General features: G+C 40.5%; 1 protein-coding gene across 3 annotated transcripts in view; it reads left to right on the top strand.

The window, feature by feature from the left end:
- Positions 1-4916: 4916 nt before the first annotated feature.
- CRACD (capping protein inhibiting regulator of actin dynamics) overlaps positions 4917-21393 on the top strand; it is a 125558-nt gene continuing 109081 nt past the window's right edge. For all 3 annotated transcript variants that reach the window (XM_015624079.3, XM_015624078.3, XM_015624076.3), the window contains exon 1: positions 4917-5176. The gene's annotated coding sequence lies outside the window, so the exon portion shown is untranslated. The remainder of the gene's footprint in view (positions 5177-21393) is intronic.

The raw sequence follows: 21393 nt of genomic DNA, 5'->3' as shown, positions 1-21393 counted from the left end.
TACTGTTTGTAATTAAGTCAGTAGTTTCCACTGATGCTAATTGGTGTTAATTATTCAGGTTGATTTAGTAAGAAGGAAAAAACTCATGTCCTGCTCTCAGTGTCTTCAGTGGTGACTTCTAAACTTCCTATTTTGTAAATTAACCCTTTTAAATTGGAATTATTTTTTTAAAAGCTAGTGTTCCACTTTATTGAAAACAGTGTATTTCACCTTACTGAAAAATTGGTATTTTGGCATTACAATTAAAACCATAAGACTTCAATTAATAGTAATTCCTACAGGGCTATATCAATTACAAAGAATGAGAACCTCAATGAACACAGTGTTATAATAATATTGGTATCATTTTGGTGACCAAAGCCTGTGCAGATTTCTAATATTTCTAATATTCAGACTGTAATATAGCTGTCAACTTGCCTTTCTGTTACTATTATTTTATGTACACTTTTATAAGCAACTAGAGTAAAACAAAGGTAATTTTTTAATAACTTTGCTTTGAAATCAAGTGTTTTGATTAATGAAGTAGAAAGCAAGCACAAATTTGTGGAAGATTTAAATCTGTGACTACTGCATATGCTGTGTACGAAATGAGCCTTACTTGGGCAGGATGTTAATGTGGCTCACCTGGAATCTGCTGCAGGAGGTTTCCATGCTGGTCTCACCTGCTGGAAGATCAAAATCACCCTTGGATGTTGTGTGTAGCCCTCAGCTGGGGTGAGTTGCAGGGGGAGTGTGGCAGACATGAAATTGTGATAAAACTCCATATACTCAAGTTGTCTGTCTTACTGTCTGCACCTAGGAAGGGGGGAGAATAGCTTTAAAGAAATAATAAAGGAGAAGCAATAATTGATGGGGCTGTTTTTCTACAGAACAAAGTTGAGTATGAGAAGCAGGGGAATCTAGAGATAATAAAAGGACAGGTGTTTTCAGTTTATTAAAACCTGAATTTCTCAATTAAACATCATAATGTGTTTTTGAGAAATTCTTAGAATTAGTAGATTTTAGGGTTTTTGTGTCTTACATTATGTCCCTAAAATTTAGGTGACTGACCTGAAGTTAAGTAAGTAATTCTAGGATTCAGTTGGAAAGCCCAATTTGGTTTTTTGCCTCAATCTGAGAAGCACTGACATTCATTCCTGTGTGATGCTAACTTAAAAAAAACAAAACAAAACAAAAAACAAAAAACAAAAAAACATGAGCAATTCAGTCTTTCAATTTAAAATATTTTATACAGTAATGATGTAATGATGTAAAGGCAGCATAACCTGGTCAAATGCTGTTATTCCTTAATGAAACCTGCAGGATTTGGGGGGGTTTAAATCATTCCTTGGGAGAGAACTTTATACTTCTTTGTCTTTGCTAGCAGTGTAAGAAACCAGGGTTGTGTGGTTTTGGTACCCTAGTCTTGCAACTTTATATAAAATGTTACTCCAGTTTCATTTCATCCTCTCACCATAGGCCACACAAAGATTGTAGTAGCTGCAGCAGTATTAATTCCTAGACCCAAAGCCTTACCCTTCATCCTGCAGTGTAAACGGTGTGGGGGAGAGAAAGCCTTGATGCTGTGCAAGCGCTAGCTGAACGGTGTCCGTGGCTGCTCTGTTACCGCAGGGCTGTAGCCACAAAGAGCCAGCCCATCCATCTCCTGTCAGGGTTGTCTCTGCCACAGTGCAGCAGCAGAGATTCCCTGCACAGGGGCAGCCCCTGCCCACATATGGGCTGCAGACATGGCTTGCCCAAAGTAGCCAATTCCCCAGCACACAGTGTCTTCCAAAGGCTCCCAAGACAACACAGACGTGGATGTTCTTGGAAAGTGCGGCAAAGAGCCCAAAGATGATTAAGGGATTGGAGCATCTCTCACATGAGGACAGTCTGAGCAAGCTGGGGGTGTTGAGCCTTGAGGAGAGAAGGCTCGAGGGAGGGAGCATCTCCATGTGTAGCTGTGGGTGGGAGTGGGAGTAAAGCATCTGAGACAGTTTCCTCTTAGTTGTATCCAGGGGAGGTACAAGACAATGTGCACAAATTGAAACACAGGGAGTTCAACTGAAATGTAGGATTGGGGTTTTTTCCCATGAAGGTGATCAAACAGTGCAACAGGCTGCCCAGAGAAGTTGTGGAGTCTCCTCCACATAGGTATTCAAAACCCACTTGGGAACAGTCCCGGACAGCGTGCTTGTAGCTGACCCTGTTCTGAGCAAGGGTTGGACAGTCTTCATAGGGGCAGCAATCCTTCCTACAATTCCCCACGGTGTGATCAGGTGAGTGCTTATCCAGCTGTGGTGAAATTGACCCTTATCTATATTATGACCTGACATTTTAAAAATTACAAGTATAATGGCAATTATTTGGCAATTGGCAAGTATAAAAATAATTGCCAATGTTTTGTCTTGATATTAATGATATCTATGTTAGAGCTTGGGTGAGTTTAGGAATTTATTGTAGTGGGTGCCTCTCCCACCTGTGTGTGCTGCAAGCTTAACATCATCCAAGCGGAGCTGCCCCACCAGTGCTGTCAGTGGTGTGTCCTTTACCATTTCAAGGTGATGGATCAGGAATTAAACTAAGTAAAATGGCATGATGGCAAATGTAGGAAAATGGGGAAAATGAGAATATCAGTAGCCTCTTCTTGGTTTAAATACTCCTGAGCAGGGGTGGCTGTGTCTTCATGAATACAAACACAGAAATGAGTTTCAGCATGGTTACTCAGCTGTGAGTTAGTCAAGGTCTGCAGGAGCAGATACTGCTCTTTGGGGAGATTTTCTCTGAGCTTCTAGTCCAAAGGAGCACGGTGACATCTAAACTTGTTTTTGAAAACTTATTTGAAAATACATGTGTGGGTTGCTGGACTATAGCTGTGTCTGCAATCTTTATCTGTACCCATTTGCTTTGCATAAATACATAAAGATGTGGAAGGGAAGGCACTCCCGGTTTGCTGCTGGTTTTCACGTGGTGTCTTTGTGCCACCTAGTGGAGCTGGGTCTTTTCCAGTGACCATGGCACATCCTGGAAATGCTCGGGTTTCTCCACAGAAATTCTAGATTTTTAATAATTCTATAAGATACACTAAACTCAAAGTATAAGATTTGCTAATAAAGCTATGCATGCCTGAAGCCCATTCATCATTTTGCTGCTGAGATCTGTGATTGCATCGCTTTCAAAAAATTGTTGGCTCTTAAGAAAAAAAAAAAAAACAACTTTTTAATTTATTCCCTACTCCAGGAAAGCGAAAAATTGACCTTTGCCAACAAAGGTCTGATGCAATTGAGAAATTTTACCGATATGAAGGAATTAGTAAAAGTTTCAAAAGCAAGATCAAAAGATTCACCTCTTTCCTGGTGGCTACTTTTGAAGTTTTCTATCTCTACCACCCAATTCTACCTCTTAAAAATGTGTAGGTGCTGTGGAGAGCAGCACTTTTGGAGGATTGCTACAAAATTCAGCTCTGGTATCAGGGTGCTTTGTATCTATATATTTTGGGTATAAATCCATATAGGTAGCAGTCAATATACTTAACAGGCACCTAAACAGACCTGGTGCATGAGCTTAAACTTCTGAATTATCAGTATCCTGTAGATTGCCCTGTGGCTTTAGTTGTGATGGGACTGAACAGAGAACAGACTGCACCTCTCAGAGCCTGTATGACTAGTCATCTCTAGACTGCAGGTGAAAAAGTGCTTTCTAGCAATTAGTGTTTATTTCAGTCATAGACTAGGTTTTTACACAAATATCACTTTGACACAGGAATTCACTGAGCAAGAGCTCACTAAGGAGTGGGAGAATATCAGTTAATGCCCACCTAAACTTGTATTCTTCCTTTAAAACCTCTCCTATCAGGCACAGTTGGAGACAAAAAAAAAGGTAAGATATCTGTGGTCCAACCCAGCATGAGTCTTATGGACCCATTTCCTTTTAAGAATATCAGAAGGTCCACTTCTGACTGTGCCAAAAAATTAAGGAGCAGACAAAATCTAAAGCTGCAAGCCCTTTTTCTCCAGGGACCGTCTGAATCTGGAGAGCTGGCTGACAAAACACATCTTTGTCAGTGGTGAAAGACCTTGAATCATGTAATGAATTTTGGTTCCAGAAGTGGAACAGTGGATTGGACTAAGTGCAGCCTGTGCTTTTACCATGTTTTCCCTGGGAAACTCAGGAAACAAGTGTCCAGAACTGGTAAAATCTTGCAGTAGAGAGCTGAGTTGGAAGAGTGGGGCCCCAGAAGAGCTGGTACAAATAGCAGATTTAAGGCTATGAGAAAAAAGGGATGCTGAATTCTGTGCTTCTGATTTGGGGGACAGTTGGGTTTGTTTTTGTTTCTTGCAGTTCCTCCTATTTTTCAGAAAACTAAGGGGAAAAGTATTTGCCTAGCTACAGCATAGGCGCTGGGTCCAGACTTCGGTCTCGCTGTGAGGAGAGAACAAACGGGGGTTCAGAGCACGGTGCTTCTGGAGCTGCAGACCTCTCCTCGGGCAGTGAAACAGCGCTGGGTCCCGGTGAGTGCGGATAAACCCAGCTTTACCCCTTCCTTGCCAACAGCAGGGGCCGAACGCCGTGGGACGCGGGCAGGGATGTGGACAGGGATGCGGGCAGGGATTCGAGCAGGGATGCGGACAGGGATTCGAGCCGGGATGCGGACAGCGATTCGGGCAGGGATACAGGCAGGGATGCGGACAGCGATTCGGACAGGGATGCGGGCAGGGATACAGGCAGGGATGCGGACAGCGATTCGGACAGGATGCGGGCAGGGATGCCGGCGCGGCGCTGCGGGGCGCCCGTGAGCGGCGGCGGCCGCGCTGCCATGGGGCGGCCGCCGCGGGGGCGGCATCCGACGGGCTGGGCGGCACCGCGCCCGCAGCAGCCACCGGCGCTTCCTTCTGGCAGCAGGGAGAGGGAGCACAGGTAGGACCCTGCGCCCCATCCCTTCCCCCGCGCAAGGGCCGCTGCGGTGCCGGTAGCGGGAGGGAGCCTCGCCGCAGACCGGAGCTCCGCAGCCTCCCGCGGGGCTCCGCATCCCGGCCTCGCAGCTCCGGGAGCGCTGGCCGTGCGGAGCCGCGCGGGGCTGTCCCTGCCCTCCGCGCTGCCCGGTCCGTGCTACATGTGCCCTTCGGCTCGGCAACGCCAGCGGCGAGCAGCCCAGGGCCAGGAGGCTGCGCCGGGAGCACGGCCAGAAAACCCCCCCGTAAGTAGTTCCCTGCCGCTGTCGGGCTGCCTTTGTTCGGTGGAAGGTGTAAGGAGGCGTGCGGGTGATTTTCAGAAGGTGTCACTTCACCGCTGCCGCGGAATTCAATGGCTGGGGCTGGTTCTCTCCGATTCCTTCTGCTTCCCCTTTGTTAGCGTCTTCCCGGGGAGTCCTGTATTGTTTCAGCTCCACTGAAAAAAAGCAGGAGCTGTCAAAGAGATGACTTTGTTCCCTGCGATGCTCCTCTAGAGCTGCATGGCTTTGTTCAAGCTCCCGTAAGCCATTTGTCACTCGAGTGCCGCCGCGCTGCCGTAACCCGCGGGCTGCGCTCCGCGCCTGCCGGGGCCGCGTCCCTCTTCCTTCCCCTTCCCAACAGCTGGAGCAGGTAAGGCAGAGGTAGTACCATTTCACATGGGAAATCCATCTCCTTAGTTACGCCATCTCCTCGGTTAGAAAACGTCTGTTTCAGCCACAGAAATGTGTGTAACGCGCGTCTTTTCTATGTCACGGAGTGATTTTTAATGAATGACGGTTTTGGGGTTTTTAATTAATTTTGCTGGTATTGCCACTAGTCAGTTGCAAATCTGGTTCTCCGTAGCTGTAGCATGCAAAACGTTATTATATCTCTGGTCTGTCATTTTAAGTGTAAAAATGTCAAGTTAAAACACAGTTCAGGGGGTAAATAGAGACCTGGAAACCACAACTGTCCATCCTGAAAATTTAATATGCCTGACAATAATGGCACTGAAAATGATCTGCTGTTGGGGGGATGGGACCATGGAGAAAGGGAAGAGTAATTTGCAACCACGGGCCTAATAATAGATATTCTGTCGATAGTAGATACATAGATAATATCATTTGTTACACTCCCAAACAGATTTTCTGTACATACCTTAAACGGTATTGTATGAAAAGAGCTCTTTTCTTGGTCTCTGGATTATTTAAGATAGCTGATAGCAGTAACATATTTTAACAGATCAAAGGTGATAAATTAGTGCCAGAACTGACTTTTATTTGCTATTTAGTAATGCATGCTCAGTAAGTTCCCATCATTGAAATAAATCTAATTGCACCTTGCAGAGACAATTAAGTCTTGTAACTCTACCAAAACATTAATCAATAGGTGTAAATGTTATCATGAGTTTCTTTAATGAAGCCATTGATGCTGCAGTAGTTAGCAGTTCTGTGTATTATTTACTTTGTGTGGTTTAAATCCAGGTCAGGAATTCATGAAACAGGCAAATTCAACTCTTCCTTGGCTGCTATCACTTTATCAGATTAGATGTTGTGTTTGGAGTTGAATATTTCATTGTAACAATTAGCTTGAATTGAACACTGTGAAGTGTAGTGAAATTTTATATGAAAGCGATTTGTGTATTTATTTGTGTTCCAGTTGGATAACTGGAAGAATTATCTTGGAAATATTTATTGGAAAATATGGTACATAGCACAGAGGTTGCTGCTGGTTGGTATTGGGTCTATTTTTCTCCAATAGGAAAATTTTTCTTAGTGTACCGTGTTCTAAAATTAAGGGCCATTTTCAAATACCCACTTGGGCAACCCTGCATTTTAGAGAGAATTGCTTCACACTTAAAATCAAATATTATTTTTTATTTATATACTGTACTACAGAATTTTTGGAAGTGCACTGGTAGCACACACAGTTGGTCTGAAGTATGAATGTCTTGCTGGGTCCTGTGCTAAGACACTGACTTTTTTTCTTCCTTTTTTACCCTCCTCCCCAAAGTTTGTTCCTTATAGGTCTTATTTTGGTCTGTTCTTAGGTGAGGTTATGCAGGTAGTGTAGGACTTGTGGAATGGAAAAGCATTTGGTACAATATTTTTTTCTTTTTTTTTTTCAACGTACAGTTCCTTAAAACCTTAACAGAATTTATTAACTATTAACAATATTGTTTGGCTGTACTATTTCACTTTAAGTACAGATACTAAAAAGCAGCTGTTTTAGTTTCACATTTCTGATTACAGCAATAAAAATAACTTTTGCAGTTTCTTCTGCTTTGGCTCTTAGTCACTCTGAATGGTGTTTTGCCAGGTATCTCAGTTTCTGAAAATGGATTTGTCTGTGACTAATGTAGTTTAGAGTTATTTCAATATTCTTATTATAGATGTGTCAGGTAAGCTCTTTTTAAATAAGAAACACATGCCATAATAACTGTTGAATGAAATGTGATGATGAATTTATGAATATGAATATATTTTGTTGTTGTTTTAGAATGAAATCTAACACAAACAGAATTTTTATAGAAAGTATAAGCTTGCATGACTATGTTTTGACTTTATGTCCTCACAGGCCAAGAGACAAGGTTTTTTTTCATATTCTGAATTATTCATATTTGAAAACTGCTGACTCTGATTGTTGAGAGGGATTTTTTTTCCCCCTCTCATAAAATCAATGCAGTCTTTATTCCATAAACGCCCAAATAAGAGAATCATGGTAAAAATGGATAAACCTTCTGTTGGCATGTTGGAAAAGTACAATCCATTTCTTTGCGATCAACAGATTCTGGGCAATGTAGTTGCATAATAGCTGCCATCAGCATGATGTAAATAAATGTTGAGATGCTCTAAACACCTGCATGTTGTCATCAAGCCAGTGTATTTGAACAAAATATAATAAAGTTGTATAAAGTGCACTGTAAAATAGAATTAATTTGTGTTAAGTACTATGATAGAAGGCAACCTAAAGTTATGGGGTTAACTTTAATTACATTACTGCTTCTACTGGAGGGACCAAATTAATTTTTATCTGTTATTTAAATTAGCTAGTGATGGATAAAAACTGTGTTTGTTTCTTTGCAGACTCCATGAGCTCTGCCTTTAGGGAACAATCAGTTGTTTTGTAGATCTTACACTTATTGAATCCCATTATTTCATGAAGGAACTTTCACTCCTTCTGACTTTCTGCATCACACAACTTCTCTCTTTAAGAGCTAAAATATATTTTGTCAGAAGCATACAGCATTTACCTTGCTTCACATGCAGATGATTTTAGTTCATTTAATTTGCATCCCAACGTTGTTTTGATATGGCTTATTGTTTCAATGTTAACACATGTGAAAGCTTTATTTTCTTCTCCATTATTGCCTTAAGAAAATTAGAAAGAAAATGACTGAAATAGGTAAAAACTTTCCTCACACTTTGGTGTCTGGGAGTGCAAACTGCTGTGCATTTTGCTGGCATGCTTGACCATCTCTTTCATTACGCAGCATGTTTTGAAAGTCAGCTGTCAGACTTGGGCAACTTCATAAAGGAGCTCAGTCTAGTGATTTGTGCTAAGGCTTCTGTGGGAGGATGCTGCACGCTAGAGATTATATTTACTGCTAAGTTGAAATGTGGAGGGAGTGTGATGAAAAGAATTGAAGTGAAATGAACCATACAAAATTCTGACTTTCATGTTGCTCTTCAAAGAAAGTTGATTTTCTTCAAAGTAACATGCTGTCTTTCTCTGTGGCTTTTAAGAAAGCTGTGTTAGAAACTTAGCACAGAAAATGAAAAAGAAAAAGGTACAATTACAGAGATCTGTGGAACAGTTTGGGCCAGATGAGGAAAACGGTGATAGAAAGCCCAGTAAATCTGTATTATCTTTGGGTATCTGTTGGCACATATGTGAGATAGTTGAGTGGATTCATCTGCCGACAAAACCAAACTGCCTTCCATGTTATAGAACCTCTTTTCTGTTGCTTCTAACTTTGGCAAATTTTAGCCATATGGTCTGCAGTTCATCTCATGTATTTGTGTCTCATGTTAATTTTTATTTTAATTAATTAATTCGCTGAGAATTAGACTAGTTGTTTTGCCTTGCTAAAAAATCTTAAGATAGCTCAGAAACATGGTACTGTTCTGTTTTTTAGCTAAGCTCTGGATCCTGCTAAGGCAGTGTCCTTTTGTCCAGTCTTCATTTTTACTGTCTTCATGAAAGTCTGCCCAAATTTTCTGTCCTAAATCTACAAAAGGCTAGTCTACAAATAAAGTTACAATACAAAGTCTACAAACTATTGTAGTTTTCATTCACTTTCAACGCTGTAGTTTTCACATACCTGTGAAAATTTTAGCAAATACAGTATGAGATTACATTTTAATTTAACAGCCAGTGCTACAGAGCATTTTTAACAGTGGCCTCAGTGGTACTTGCTGTATCTGCAGTAGCAGTTGAAGTGGGACTGTGACTGTGCTGGAGAGAGAATTAAAACTAAGGTTTTCAACAGGACAAAGATGTTGTAGTTATGAGCTATATAAGGAAGGGGTTAGGCAGTCATTCTTTGGAAGAGCTGAGGTTTATGGTAAATTACTCAAGTTGCTGCTGCAATAAAAACAAATTCTGTATGATGATACATAAGACAGGATAACAGCATGGAAGACATGGGAAGTCCTCAATTGTAACACCATGTCCAGGCAAGCTACACACTTCAACAAAAGTGTGTATGAATTGGAGAGTATCCAGAGGAGAGGAATGAATATAATTAAAAGAATTAGAATATATGGCCTATGAAAGAATGCTGAAATGTCTGGAGCTGTTTCAGCTCAAGGAATGAAGAGAGTCATGGTTAACAAGGGTGATAACTTTCTAATATCACAAAGCCGTTGTGAAGCAGCGTTGTCCATGCCTGTGCCCAGCCAGATGATATGTAGTGGGCTCAGCAATAATGAGGTTGAAGCAATGGAATGGATTACTGAATTTGGATTTTCATGATTTTAGCATCATTAACGTTGTTTGAGTGTTAATCAGGAATGACATAAGTATAGTTGAAGTTTTTCTGGAGCAGTGTGGTGGAGCAGATTACTCTTTGAGGTCTCTTTTGGTCTCCTGAATCTTCAATATCTGTGCACCCTGGTGCTGATCAGACTGTGCCTTGCTCCCTCATCAGTGCTGCATGTGGCAGAATTGTCTGTGTTTGGCATCTCCAAAGTAAGCAGGGTCTGTGAGCAGAGCAGTTCAGAGCTTTTGCTGTGATCTCTTGATCCAGATCAACTCTGACATCCTCTCCTCTCTCCTTTCATAGTGATCCCTCTGCCGGTGCTTGGGCAGATAGTGTGAGGGAGGAAAGTTCCATGGGACCTTGCGAGGAGCCTGAGATCCAGCTGGCATAGGGAAGAGCAGGTTTGGAGAGCCAGGTACAGATTTCACAAGGAACTGGGCTGGTAGGATAGTACATGAACATGGGACATGATTAATGTGAAGGGGAGCTAAGACTCAGGGACAGATGACTGGGACTTGAGAGAGAGAAGGATCCAGAGTGAGCTAGTAGGTGGGAAGTTGGGTGTGCTGGTAGAGACTCCAGTATGCCAGAAGCCTTGACAATTGCACAGTGGGATTGACAAAGTAAGAAGAGCAAAGAGGCAAAGGAGATAAAATTAATAACTAGGAAAGTTATGTTGGAGACTATGGGACAGAAGTAATTAAAAGCTGGAAGAAAATTCAAGACTCTTAAGATCAGTGCTGGGAATGTAGAGACTATTCTGTACCATATTGGGCTTAGGTGGGTGAGCAAAATAAAAGATGTAAAAGAAGTGTTTTCAATTTATTTTGGTTTTCTTGGGTTTTGTGTTTGTTTTTTGGGTTTTTTTTGAGATTGACAAGTTTGCAAGTGAAAGGAAGGAAGTGCCAGTACTTCACGGAGCTGTCAGATGTAAGTTGCTAAGAAAAAAAAAAAGAAAAAAGAAAGCTGATTTGTTTGTCCTTTCCGGATCCTGTTCCAAGCTTGGTAGATATTTTGCAGTAGCCTACGCTGGCCCATCTGGGGGCTGTGAGGATGAGCAGTGCCATACTGCTCTCAGCCCTGAGGCTTTGGCAGGCGTTACTTCATCCGCTGCTCGTGTTTGCAGGAAGGACAGACACCCTCAGCTCATACATGTGGGATTTGATGTTCTTCCCAACCACCCTGTTCCAACATCCCCTGTTGACAGCGCAAGGGTGGGCTGTACTAAAGAGCCCTGCTGTGTTTTTTCTGGCAAGTAGATTAATCTTTCAGCCACCCACACAGCCTGCTGAACACTGTCACGAGTTACTGGGATCTGGTAGCCTGATAGCAACACCTGATATCTGACAAACTGTGTGCTTCGGGTTATTGTGTTTCCTTGGATAGCAGGCAGGGAAAAAAACAAAGTAGGTAAGCTTTGGAGCACACAAATGTTACTTCAGATGTGAAGTGAAGGCTCCTTTTGGCCCAAGGTTACATCCCCTCATGCTGCTTGCTGGAACACCCTTTCCAGCAGTTAAAGGATAGATTCCCAATGACTTAAAGCTCCCCATTCCTGGAACTCTTCAGGAGCCTTTCCAGACAGAGGCTGCATCCGTAAGAGGCAGATGGGCTGTAAGCCAGAAGGGTCACTGAAGTAATTCTTTCCCAGCCCAAGTGTTTTTGTGGGACTATTCTACATCATCAGAGTGAAAGAGAAGCTGGAGACCTATTTGTGATTCTGACAAGATGTTGAATGCTTTTGTTTGTCAAGCAGAACTGTGACAGTGGCATTAGCTGCTAGTCTGTATTTTGCCCCATTTTATCTGCAGTGTGCTTATTTATAAATTGCAGCTTGTCTGGTTTGAGAAATCACCTTTGTAATGCCCTGGCCCACTCAGCAAGTTCAATGGAAGGTAGTTTGATTCACTCTGGGTGATACATAGAAGAAAAAATAAAATTCTCAGGGAATCTGACAATAAATTTTTACTTGCAAGCTTTTAGAACTTTTGGGTAGAACAATGTACTTGGCAAATTTTAAAACAACATCCAGACAAAGTAAGACACTTCACACACTTAGCAAACTTTAACTTGGTGAACTATAACCTATCCAGAAACAACAAGGCACTTACTAAGACATTGACTGGAATTCTTTAGTCCGGTTTACAATATATTTTGAGAAGGAAAGAAAGGTATATAATCAGCACCCTAGGATCCAGTGGAGCATGCCAACTCAGCACCTGTGCTCCTATCCTTTTTTCTGCTCCGATCCTCTGGGCCCTCCCCCAGTGCTGTGCTTTAGTGTTTCCCAGATGTGGCTGGCATGGTTTGGGGGCTCACCACAGGCCATGAGGTCAGGCTGCCATTCTGCATGCCTCTGCATCCTTTGGGCTAACCTGTTCACGTGGTCCTAAATTCCATGTCCTTACCTTTGCAGATAGTTTTCATAATTTTAATCAAATCCAATTAGTAGAATTGCTCAACATCTTAACTGACTGCAGTTAACAGTTGCATTTTAAATGTGTCAATAACTACACAGCATTAAGAAGTCTCAAAAAAGCAAGCATAGGTATTTTAAACTGGACACTAAATATTAGTGACCATGTGTTTGCTATAATCTCATATGTGGCTTTACTTCTGTCAGGTGGGTCAAAAACACCCTCCTTGCCTCCAGTGTTAACCCTTCCCTTTGAGGTTTTTTGGCCCCATGTCCAGTCTGTCTCACTGACCACATTTGAACTTTGGGAACCTTTAACTCTTGAGATTTTCACTCTTTTGTGTTGCTACTCATTTGTGGCACAACAGACCACAAGTGTCTAACCCCGTTTTTCCCAGGAACCACACTCAGTTTTGCCCAGCCATGCAACTAAACTGCACATCAAATTTGCCACGTGCATTTTTTTTATGCAAAACTTTATTGCCTATGGCAAGAGAAGCAGTACTCTATAATGTGTGACTGAGTCCCAGTGTCCAGCAGTAAATCCACAAAAGCCCAAGCAGTGACTCTGTTAAGAACATGCAATCAGTTCTTTACAGATGGTTACTATGGACTCTGCTGCAGATTACGATTGTGATTACTGTGCAGCTTTTACAAATTCTCATTCATTGCTTTTATGACATGTAAACTACTAATGCAAGTTCCCCACACTAATAGCACTGCTGCCTTTTCATGTTACGTAGCTGTTAGAAGGTTCTATTCTCAAGTTTGACTCTGCTCTAGTTGGAGAGCTATAATAATTAGCATAATTTAATATTTGTTTTCTATACAGAGAAAGATATGTTCCATAAATTCTAAGTATTTTTATAGTGTAGAGTCATGACTAGATCTGCATGGCTAGAGCCTGCATGTGGCATTCTGATGATACAATACTGACTGCACCAGAAAGGTTTGTGAGGAAATTAATCATTTGGTCTGCAGAGCAGAGCATGGCTGCTGTGTTGTAAATCAAGCCTTTGTTTCAAAACAAGAAGGAAAAATGTTGCCTGACTGACCATTAAGTCAGCTTCAGTTTTTCAGTTCTCTAACCTGTTAATTCTTATTTAATTAATAATAATAATAATAATAATTTTAGTAATGTTTTGAGTGCAGAATTGTGTATGCTTGTATGCCTTTGGATACGCTTGTGCAGTGTTTTGGTTTTTTTGGGCAGACCATGCCAAGAAGATGTCTTATCTTCTTTATAGCTGCTGCCTATAATTCACTTTACTCTTCCTCTAATGCATTTGCTTTATTTGGGCCATAGAATCATAGAATTATTAAAGCTGGAAAGGACCTTGAGCTCAATCTTTGACTGAACACCGTGTCTAGTTCACTGGCCTGTCAATAGATGGTACCACTGAGTGTCACATCCAGTCTCTTCTTGAACACTTGCAGGGACAGTGACTCCACCACCTCCTGGGGCAGCCCATTCTAATCCTTGATGACTGTTTGAGAGAAACAATTCTTCCTGATGTCCAACCTGGCATGGCTTGAGGCTGTGTTTTCTTGTCCTGTTGAAAGGCTTCAAACCTCAGAACGAGTTAGCCAAATAATGAATATTCTTACTTTTGAAAGGCAGTTGATGTTCCAAACACCTAAACTGAAACATTTAGGATTTTCTTAAAACAAAATGTTAAAATAAGAGGATTTTTTTAAAAAATTACATAACTCTAAGTGAATATGAGGGAAATTGGATTGGATTGTTAAAAAAATAAAAAAATAAAAAAATTCTTAAAGCAATGTCCAAATCTCAGCCTTAATTTCTGGAAGGGAGAGAAGAAAATCAAACCAAAAAACTCTTGATAAGCCTTTTTTTTTAATATTATTTTCACCTTTGCACTGCTGTATAGGATAAAATATTGAGTTCATAATTTAAAGTTTTAGAGTATTGTAAATTCAGCATTTTCAGACAATGAAGTTGCTTGATTCACAATGAAATGAAAGGAAAATGGGGATAATAGGAGAAACACCTTAGGAAATGCTTTAGCTTGGCTTTATTTTTTGTCATTTTGTAAATCAACTTAATTCCCTTCAATCCTCTCTTCCAAATGAAAAAATAACTCCCACTCCCCAAAAATCCTGCTTCTTTTTTTTTCTTTTATCTTCAAAAAAGATACAAGTGCAGAAAGAATGCTGGGTCTAATAGTAGTTTTATAAAAGTTGATTCTACATCTGCAGTTCTAATTATTAGGAGATATTGAATTATAGAATAATGTATTTATTAAAATACAACACAGTACGGGTGTGTGAATATAAATTCACAAGTATGTCATTGAATATAATGTAATACATAATATAATTAATGTTTTATCCCAAATAACAAATTAGGGAAATTTTACAGATCAGCTCTAGCCTACCCAATCTCATTTCTGCAGTCCTTGTGCAAATATCAGCCTTGCAGCACCTGCTTAAAGAGCAACCTCACTGCACTGCCATCCCAAAGTGCCAGTGCTGGGAGAAGGGATTTCAGCAGGGAGAAATACATTCCAGCATGGGAACAGAAGAAGAGCATGCAAGGTTTCACTACATGCTCACTGGAGCAGTGCCAGATTTGCTTGAGGAAAGAGGCAAAAGGACTGTGTGTTTCTATTACACACTTCAAAAGTGAGGTCTGTGAGGAGCTGGTGGAGTCAGCTCAGCCCCTGGGGAACATGAGTTACTCCTCTATGGACATGTTTATTGTTGTGTCTTGAAGAGCATCAGCGGTTTCACATCTGAGAGATTTGTTCTGCTGGGGAAGGTGGCTGGTGTCAAAATTTAAAGGAATAGACAGCTGTACCATCAGAAGTAAACCTACAAATGGTGGCAAGACAAGGCTGCTTGGGGACTGGAGCTGGGAAGGGCTGTAGCTGTGTTTAATCATTCAGACTGTTATCTGGTGACCTTCACGTGCGCTGCTTTGTGTATGTTTGCTTTGGTCTCTGTGCTCCATGGCTGGAGCTCACGCTGAATTCTGCCTCTGCTCCTCATGCCTACAGGGACCGCAGTGCCAGCTTTGCTCTTGTCACAATTAATTGCAATTGCTCATTGTTCTCTTGTCACTTACAAGTTTCAACTCTCTCCTGTGGTTTTAAGCTCAGAAGTTTTTGCTAACCTATCAGTCTGCAAACAAAGAGGACGTTTGGATACCTGTTTTGTGCCCTTTCCTGAGTGCACTTGTGGGTTTTTTTTAAAGCCCCATTAGTAACATTTGTAAGACTGCATTCTTGGTCTCAGTCAGCAGAAAAAAGGCAGCTTGGTCTTTTTTTCTAAACTATCTTATGAAGTTGCAGAAAAAACTTATTGTTATAATGAGTTATCAAATTTCAATAAGCAACCTATAAAATATCAGTAAGTAAGCTCTTACTTCCAATGATTTCTAATATTTAAAATAAACCAAAAATACTTACTGGTGCTGCATGGTAAGTAATGAGCTACACTGATTAGAATCATGTAGTGGTTACTACAATATAGGTAAGAAGATAACTGATGTCAGACTTTTCCTAGAGAGGTAAGAAGCTGAAGACAATTTCTTTGAGAAACTTCTTTTTTTTAACCTCTTTGTGTATGGGGATGGGAAGAAGTCTCCTGTTTCAGTAAAAATGGAGAGGAATTAAAACCTCAATAGCTGTTTCCAGGTATTTCATTGGATATTTAAATCAGGAAAACAGGGACTGGTTATGCCATGTGCTGGCACTTTGTAATCTTCTGGAACTGGTAACTGAAGAAAATGAGTTTTTTTCTTCTTTTACTGTTCAAAGATTGCCCTCAAAAACATTCCAGTGATGTTTACCTTTGATATTTCTGTTAAACACTACCAGAAATCCCCTGTGAAGTGGGAAGCAGCTACAGATGGCTGCAAACAACCGCAGGTGTCTGGTAGTCAGCTCTTGACTTCTGATGAAGGTTTTTAGAGCAGGAATGAAATGTCACCGATATGCTGAAATACTTATGTGGTGAGTCCATAGGTTTAAGTGACTGCATTTTGTGAGTTTTTTTTATTTAATAGAAGAATGAATATCTTATGGCTTTGAGCTTCAGGAAAGTGTAGTGTTTTATTCTTTGTTACTTCTACGTTAATCTTCTGATAAACCAGAGTTGTTACTGGTGTGGGGTAAAACAGATTTCATTTGTGGATCTTAGATATGGGTGATGGTGGCAGCAGCTTTGTTTTTTCATTTTACTCCTTGTCAAGAGCCTCATGAACTGGTTAGAGAAACATTTTGCTCTAGGACAGAGGTCTGGCTCCTAAGTATTTTTTGTAGGGCTTTTTTTAACCATTGCCAAGATCTGGAAGGCTGCTTGATCAGTGATATTAAAATAATGTCAGAAGTAAATAAATTAACTTGCAGCTGCTTAGTAGGTTTAGAAATTAGGGAGGACAAGAAGGAGGCTATAAATTTTGTGTGGTCTGTTTGGTCCTTCATCATTCCCACAGATAAAAGAAGTATGCCAGATTTTTATTTGGTTGATAGCCATGTCATTTGGTGTGTGTGGTCAGACTGGGGAGAAAGCAGCGTGAAAGCACAGAGACTGGCCTTTAAAGCAGCAGTTTGCCACTTCAGGTAATTCTCAAGGTAATCTCTTGGTCTGTGCTGCTGAATCCGGATCGCCCTGATAAATGGTGTATTTATTTTATATATGGGCAAAATGCATAATGAACAATAAATGACAGCTTTCTTACTTAAATGGCAACAATTCTGATATTGATGTAGAGCACAGGACACCTTGCTGTCCTGGCACAGGCAGCTGCTGGCCCAGTGGCCCCGTCCCCAGCTGGTGAGCAGGCAGCAAAGTGCTGCTGAGTGTGAGGGAATGCCTCTGCTGGGATGGCTCCACTGGTCAGCAGCTTTTATCCTCCCCACAAAACCCTCAGGTAAGTTTGTAAAAGATTAAAAGGAGAAGCAGCACCGTGCTGCACACAGATTTGCTTTCTTGTCAGGGAAATATGTTGTCTCCACCTGACTGACCGTGGTACTTTTGCTCTTTTTCTGAGCTGCTATTATTCTTATAACTTATGCCTGCTTTGATCTTTTCCCTTTTTCTGATGATGGCATGCCTAAGATCTTGCCAATGTGCAGTACATAGTGCCTCATTCTTAAAGTTTTTATAAAATTTGATATGGGCTTTTCTCAACAAATAATTGGTATTCTTGTTTTTCTTCTATCTCCTACAAGCTGCACTAATATTTTGCATCTCCCCTGGGATTCCAGTGTCATAATATTCAAGTTGGTGGGGTTTTTTGTTTGTTTATTTTATAAATATTTAAAGTGCTAATGTTCATCAACAGTCATTAATTCTGCCATACAAACTTATTCATTAGTATTTTCTATTTTCGATGCGTACATCTGTTCTATGCCTGGGGAGATGAGTTGGTCTAAACCCAAATTATTTTCCAGTGGAGGAAACCCTGGGACTGAGTGAAACTCAGGTTCTTCCCAGTGCTTAAGTGTTTAAATAAACACTGTGTCTCACAGCAGACTTCACAGTAAATAGCAAGGCCAATAGAAATACACATCTGTTTACAAAAGGGATATTTTCTCTTTGTTTTGTATGCAGCACATCTAGAGGAGGAATGCAAAATTGGTTCATGGTATGAAATGAAATGTTTTCACTATGTAAGTTATTTGTTCTTTTGCTTCACGTGAAAACACTTTGAAAGAGGGTGAAATAAAGTAGTGCCTAAGGCAAATCTAACTCACTGATTATCTCTCTACTGCCTCTATTTTTGCTCATCTATTGCTTAATGCATTAATACCATACTTACTGCACTGGCTTTTTAATATTCTAACAAATTATAGGTTGGTACATGCTACAGTGATTTGACACTTCCAGCTCTAGCACACTGTGACCACAGAATGGTTTGGGTTGAAAGGGACTTAAGGATCACCCAGTTCCAGCTGCCCTGTCATGGGCAGGGACACCTTCCACTAAACCAGGTTGCTCATAGTCCTGTCCAACCTTGCCCTGATTATTAGATCAGATAACCATTATATCAGATATCATTGTATCATAGGAGTATTATATCAGACAGTGGATTAAGGAAGAATATTTTGCTTTAGGAAAAATAATTCATCACTATAAATTCTATTGTCTGCTACGGAGACATTAGAATAGAAATAATTATATGCAAAGTATATGTAAAAATAACACAGAATATGGAGAATAATATTTTTTCTTTACAAATTCTAATGTATGTTAAATTCACATCTTAATATTTCACATGTTGCTACACATCCATTCATAAAGCCATTTACAATGAATTCTTTACAGATTATTTTCATAAAGACGTAAAGCACATTCTTGGGTCACATGCACATATTTAGGACACAGGTTTGGCTTTAGTGGTATTAGGTAATTGTCAAAGTATACTAGACCTCTCCACCAAAGGCACTAGTAAACATTGCTTTCTGCAAATACTTTCCTGATCACCTACATAATTACTGTGTCTTGTAAAAGACATGGGTGTGTATACATATTTATATATATACACATCCATTTAGGTGCATCTGTTGCTCTAAGCTCTTTTTCTTTTGTAATATATGTAAATCTTTTCTGACAAGGTTCATAAACTTCATTAAAAAATCAAGTAGACTGTACCTAATCAGATTTTACCCACTTTTTCCCAAAAGTAACAGATGGATTTTTGCTCTGTGCATCTTCTTCCTACATCTGTGTCTGTTTTTAATTATGAACAGTTGAATATAGCAATACTGTTGTGCCAGTTATTGTCACAATGAAAAATAAGAAACAATACAGAAATATTTCCCCCCACAATATAAACTATGTTTTCAGTGCTAGCAAAGGGAACATAATTAAAACTTTCAGGTTATTTGCAGTTTCTTGTAATTAAATGTGAACTCTAGCTGGTCTCCAAGTTGCAGGGAGCAACTGAGGGATCTGTGGTTGTTCATCTTGGAGTAAAGGAGGGTCAGAGGAGGCTTGAAACACCTGAAAATACAAACACCTGAAAGGAGGGTGTAGCCAGGTGGGGGTCAGCCTCTTCTCCCAAGTGACTAGAGGATGAGTTCAATAGGACAAGAGGAAATGATTTTGAGTTTCACCAGTGAAGGTTCTGGTTGGACATCAGGAAGACTTTCTTTACAGGAAGGGTTCTTAAGCATTGGAACAGACTGCACACAGGGAGCTGATGGAGTCACTATCCATGGAGGTGCTCAAGAAACACCAGGATGTGGCACTCAGTGCCATGGCCTAATTGAAAAGGTGGTGGCCAGTCCAAGGTTGGGCTTGATAGTGTCAGAGGTCTTTTGTTATCTTAATCCTTCTGTGATTTTTGCAGCCTCAGGTTGTGGGCACAGTGCTAAGGAGGGAGCATGCACTCGTGGGTTCACAGCTGGCTGGTGTTGTGCTGTTCCCAATTATGAGTGACTTATTTCAAAGGCTATGCAGACATTTTTAGGGTAGCACTCTGCTAATCATCAGAAGTGTTGGATCCATTGAGAAACTACTGGTGAAGAATCTGGACCTGTCATTCACACTGTCAAATTAGAACACTTCTGATTGAAGATCTTTATTCTGCAGAGGAAATACAGCAAACACAAGTCTGTCCTGGTCTATCCGAAGAAGAGAACCTTTCTCTGCTTGTCTGGTGCCTGGATGGGGCAGCTGAGGCAGTGTGAGGGTTGCCTTGTGTCCTGTAGCCAGGCCCTCCAACTTCCCAGTCTCAGACTCTTCTCATTTGCTGTTCCTCTCTGAGTTATTGGAGCTGGCTTTGATGTTTGCATGCAGATTCATACTCATTGCAAAATGGCAGCCTTTCCCCTCATGTGGAAAGTTTAACCCAGCCATTTACTTTTAGGAGCATAAGTGTTTATGTGCTTTTTGCCCCACTGAAAGCCATGGACATCTCATTGGCCGTGGGATGTGGTGATACCCTGTGCTCAATTACTGGAAAACATGCTCCTCCTCTTGCTTGTTTTTGTAAGGCAGCACTCAGCTTTCTCTCAGCCAGCAGATCTCCCATTGACAAGAGCCTGGGACTAAGGTACTGGGGTAAGGAAGAATAATTGTGGAGGTTGCTGACATTTGGAATTGAGAAAAGAGCTTTCCAATGTATTAGAAAACACAGAATGATATAGAACTCTAGGATGTACCATATACAGAAGTGCTGGAGTCTCCTATACTTATGTGCTTATGTAAAGAGCTATTTTCTAAACATTACCTTTTTTTTCCTCATTATTAATGTAACCAGGAAGATTAGTTTGATTTTTTTTATTTATTTTTTTTTTACATAAGTGGGCTAGTGGTGGACTTCTTGGAAAAGCCAGACTCTTATTAAAAAAAAAAAAGGAAAAGTGAAACAGTAATCACATGAAATAGGTATGCTCTTTCAGGCAAGTGGTGCATTTTTTTTCTGCACCTACTAATTGCTGAAGAGTAATGCTCACCCAGATCTATCTTTTCCTGCTTTAGAAAAAAGCTTTCAGAAAAGTGGGTGACAGCTTGATCTGAGAAGATATTTTAAAGCTGATTAAATTGAAAGGTATCATGAATATTTTTTTATTTCTTTTCTTTTATAATTGAAGTTGTTTTGTAACTGATCTAGGTTGCATAAAATTTAAAGTACATACAAAGTTTATCCTATTTTTTCCTTTTCTTGCAGACAAAGCTTATTTACGTGTACATTTATGAAAAGCAATACAAGTGACTTAATGCCCAGTGGGGGGTGGCAAATGACTCATGACATTAAATTAACAGATGAGGAATATCAGGCAGGTCATGACCAAACACTGATAAATGCAGAACCAGGTTAGAGTCGAAAGCGTAGTTTTGGCTTTTATGCACGTGTAGCTTTAGATTAAGCAGTTAACAATTGCTCTTCGGCTTGATTATCAAGCAGAAAGTGAAAATATATGCAACAACATCTGTATTGCTTCATCTGGTAAGTCAACAATTTGATTAAATTGTTTAATGCCTTTGTGCTTCTCAGCTTCTCAAAGTCATCTGTTGGTGATTTGGTGATCAGATTTCTTTTGAAGACATACATAAAAGCAGAGAGGACCCTGGAGATGCTCTTGCATCTTGGGCTGTACGTTTGCCTG

This window comes from Parus major, chromosome 4 (genome assembly GCF_001522545.3).
Source record: "Parus major isolate Abel chromosome 4, Parus_major1.1, whole genome shotgun sequence".
Classification (NCBI taxonomy): Eukaryota; Metazoa; Chordata; class Aves; order Passeriformes; family Paridae; genus Parus; species Parus major.
The sequence above is the reverse complement of the archived record's forward strand: the minus strand, read 5'-3'. Positions and strand labels throughout refer to the sequence as shown.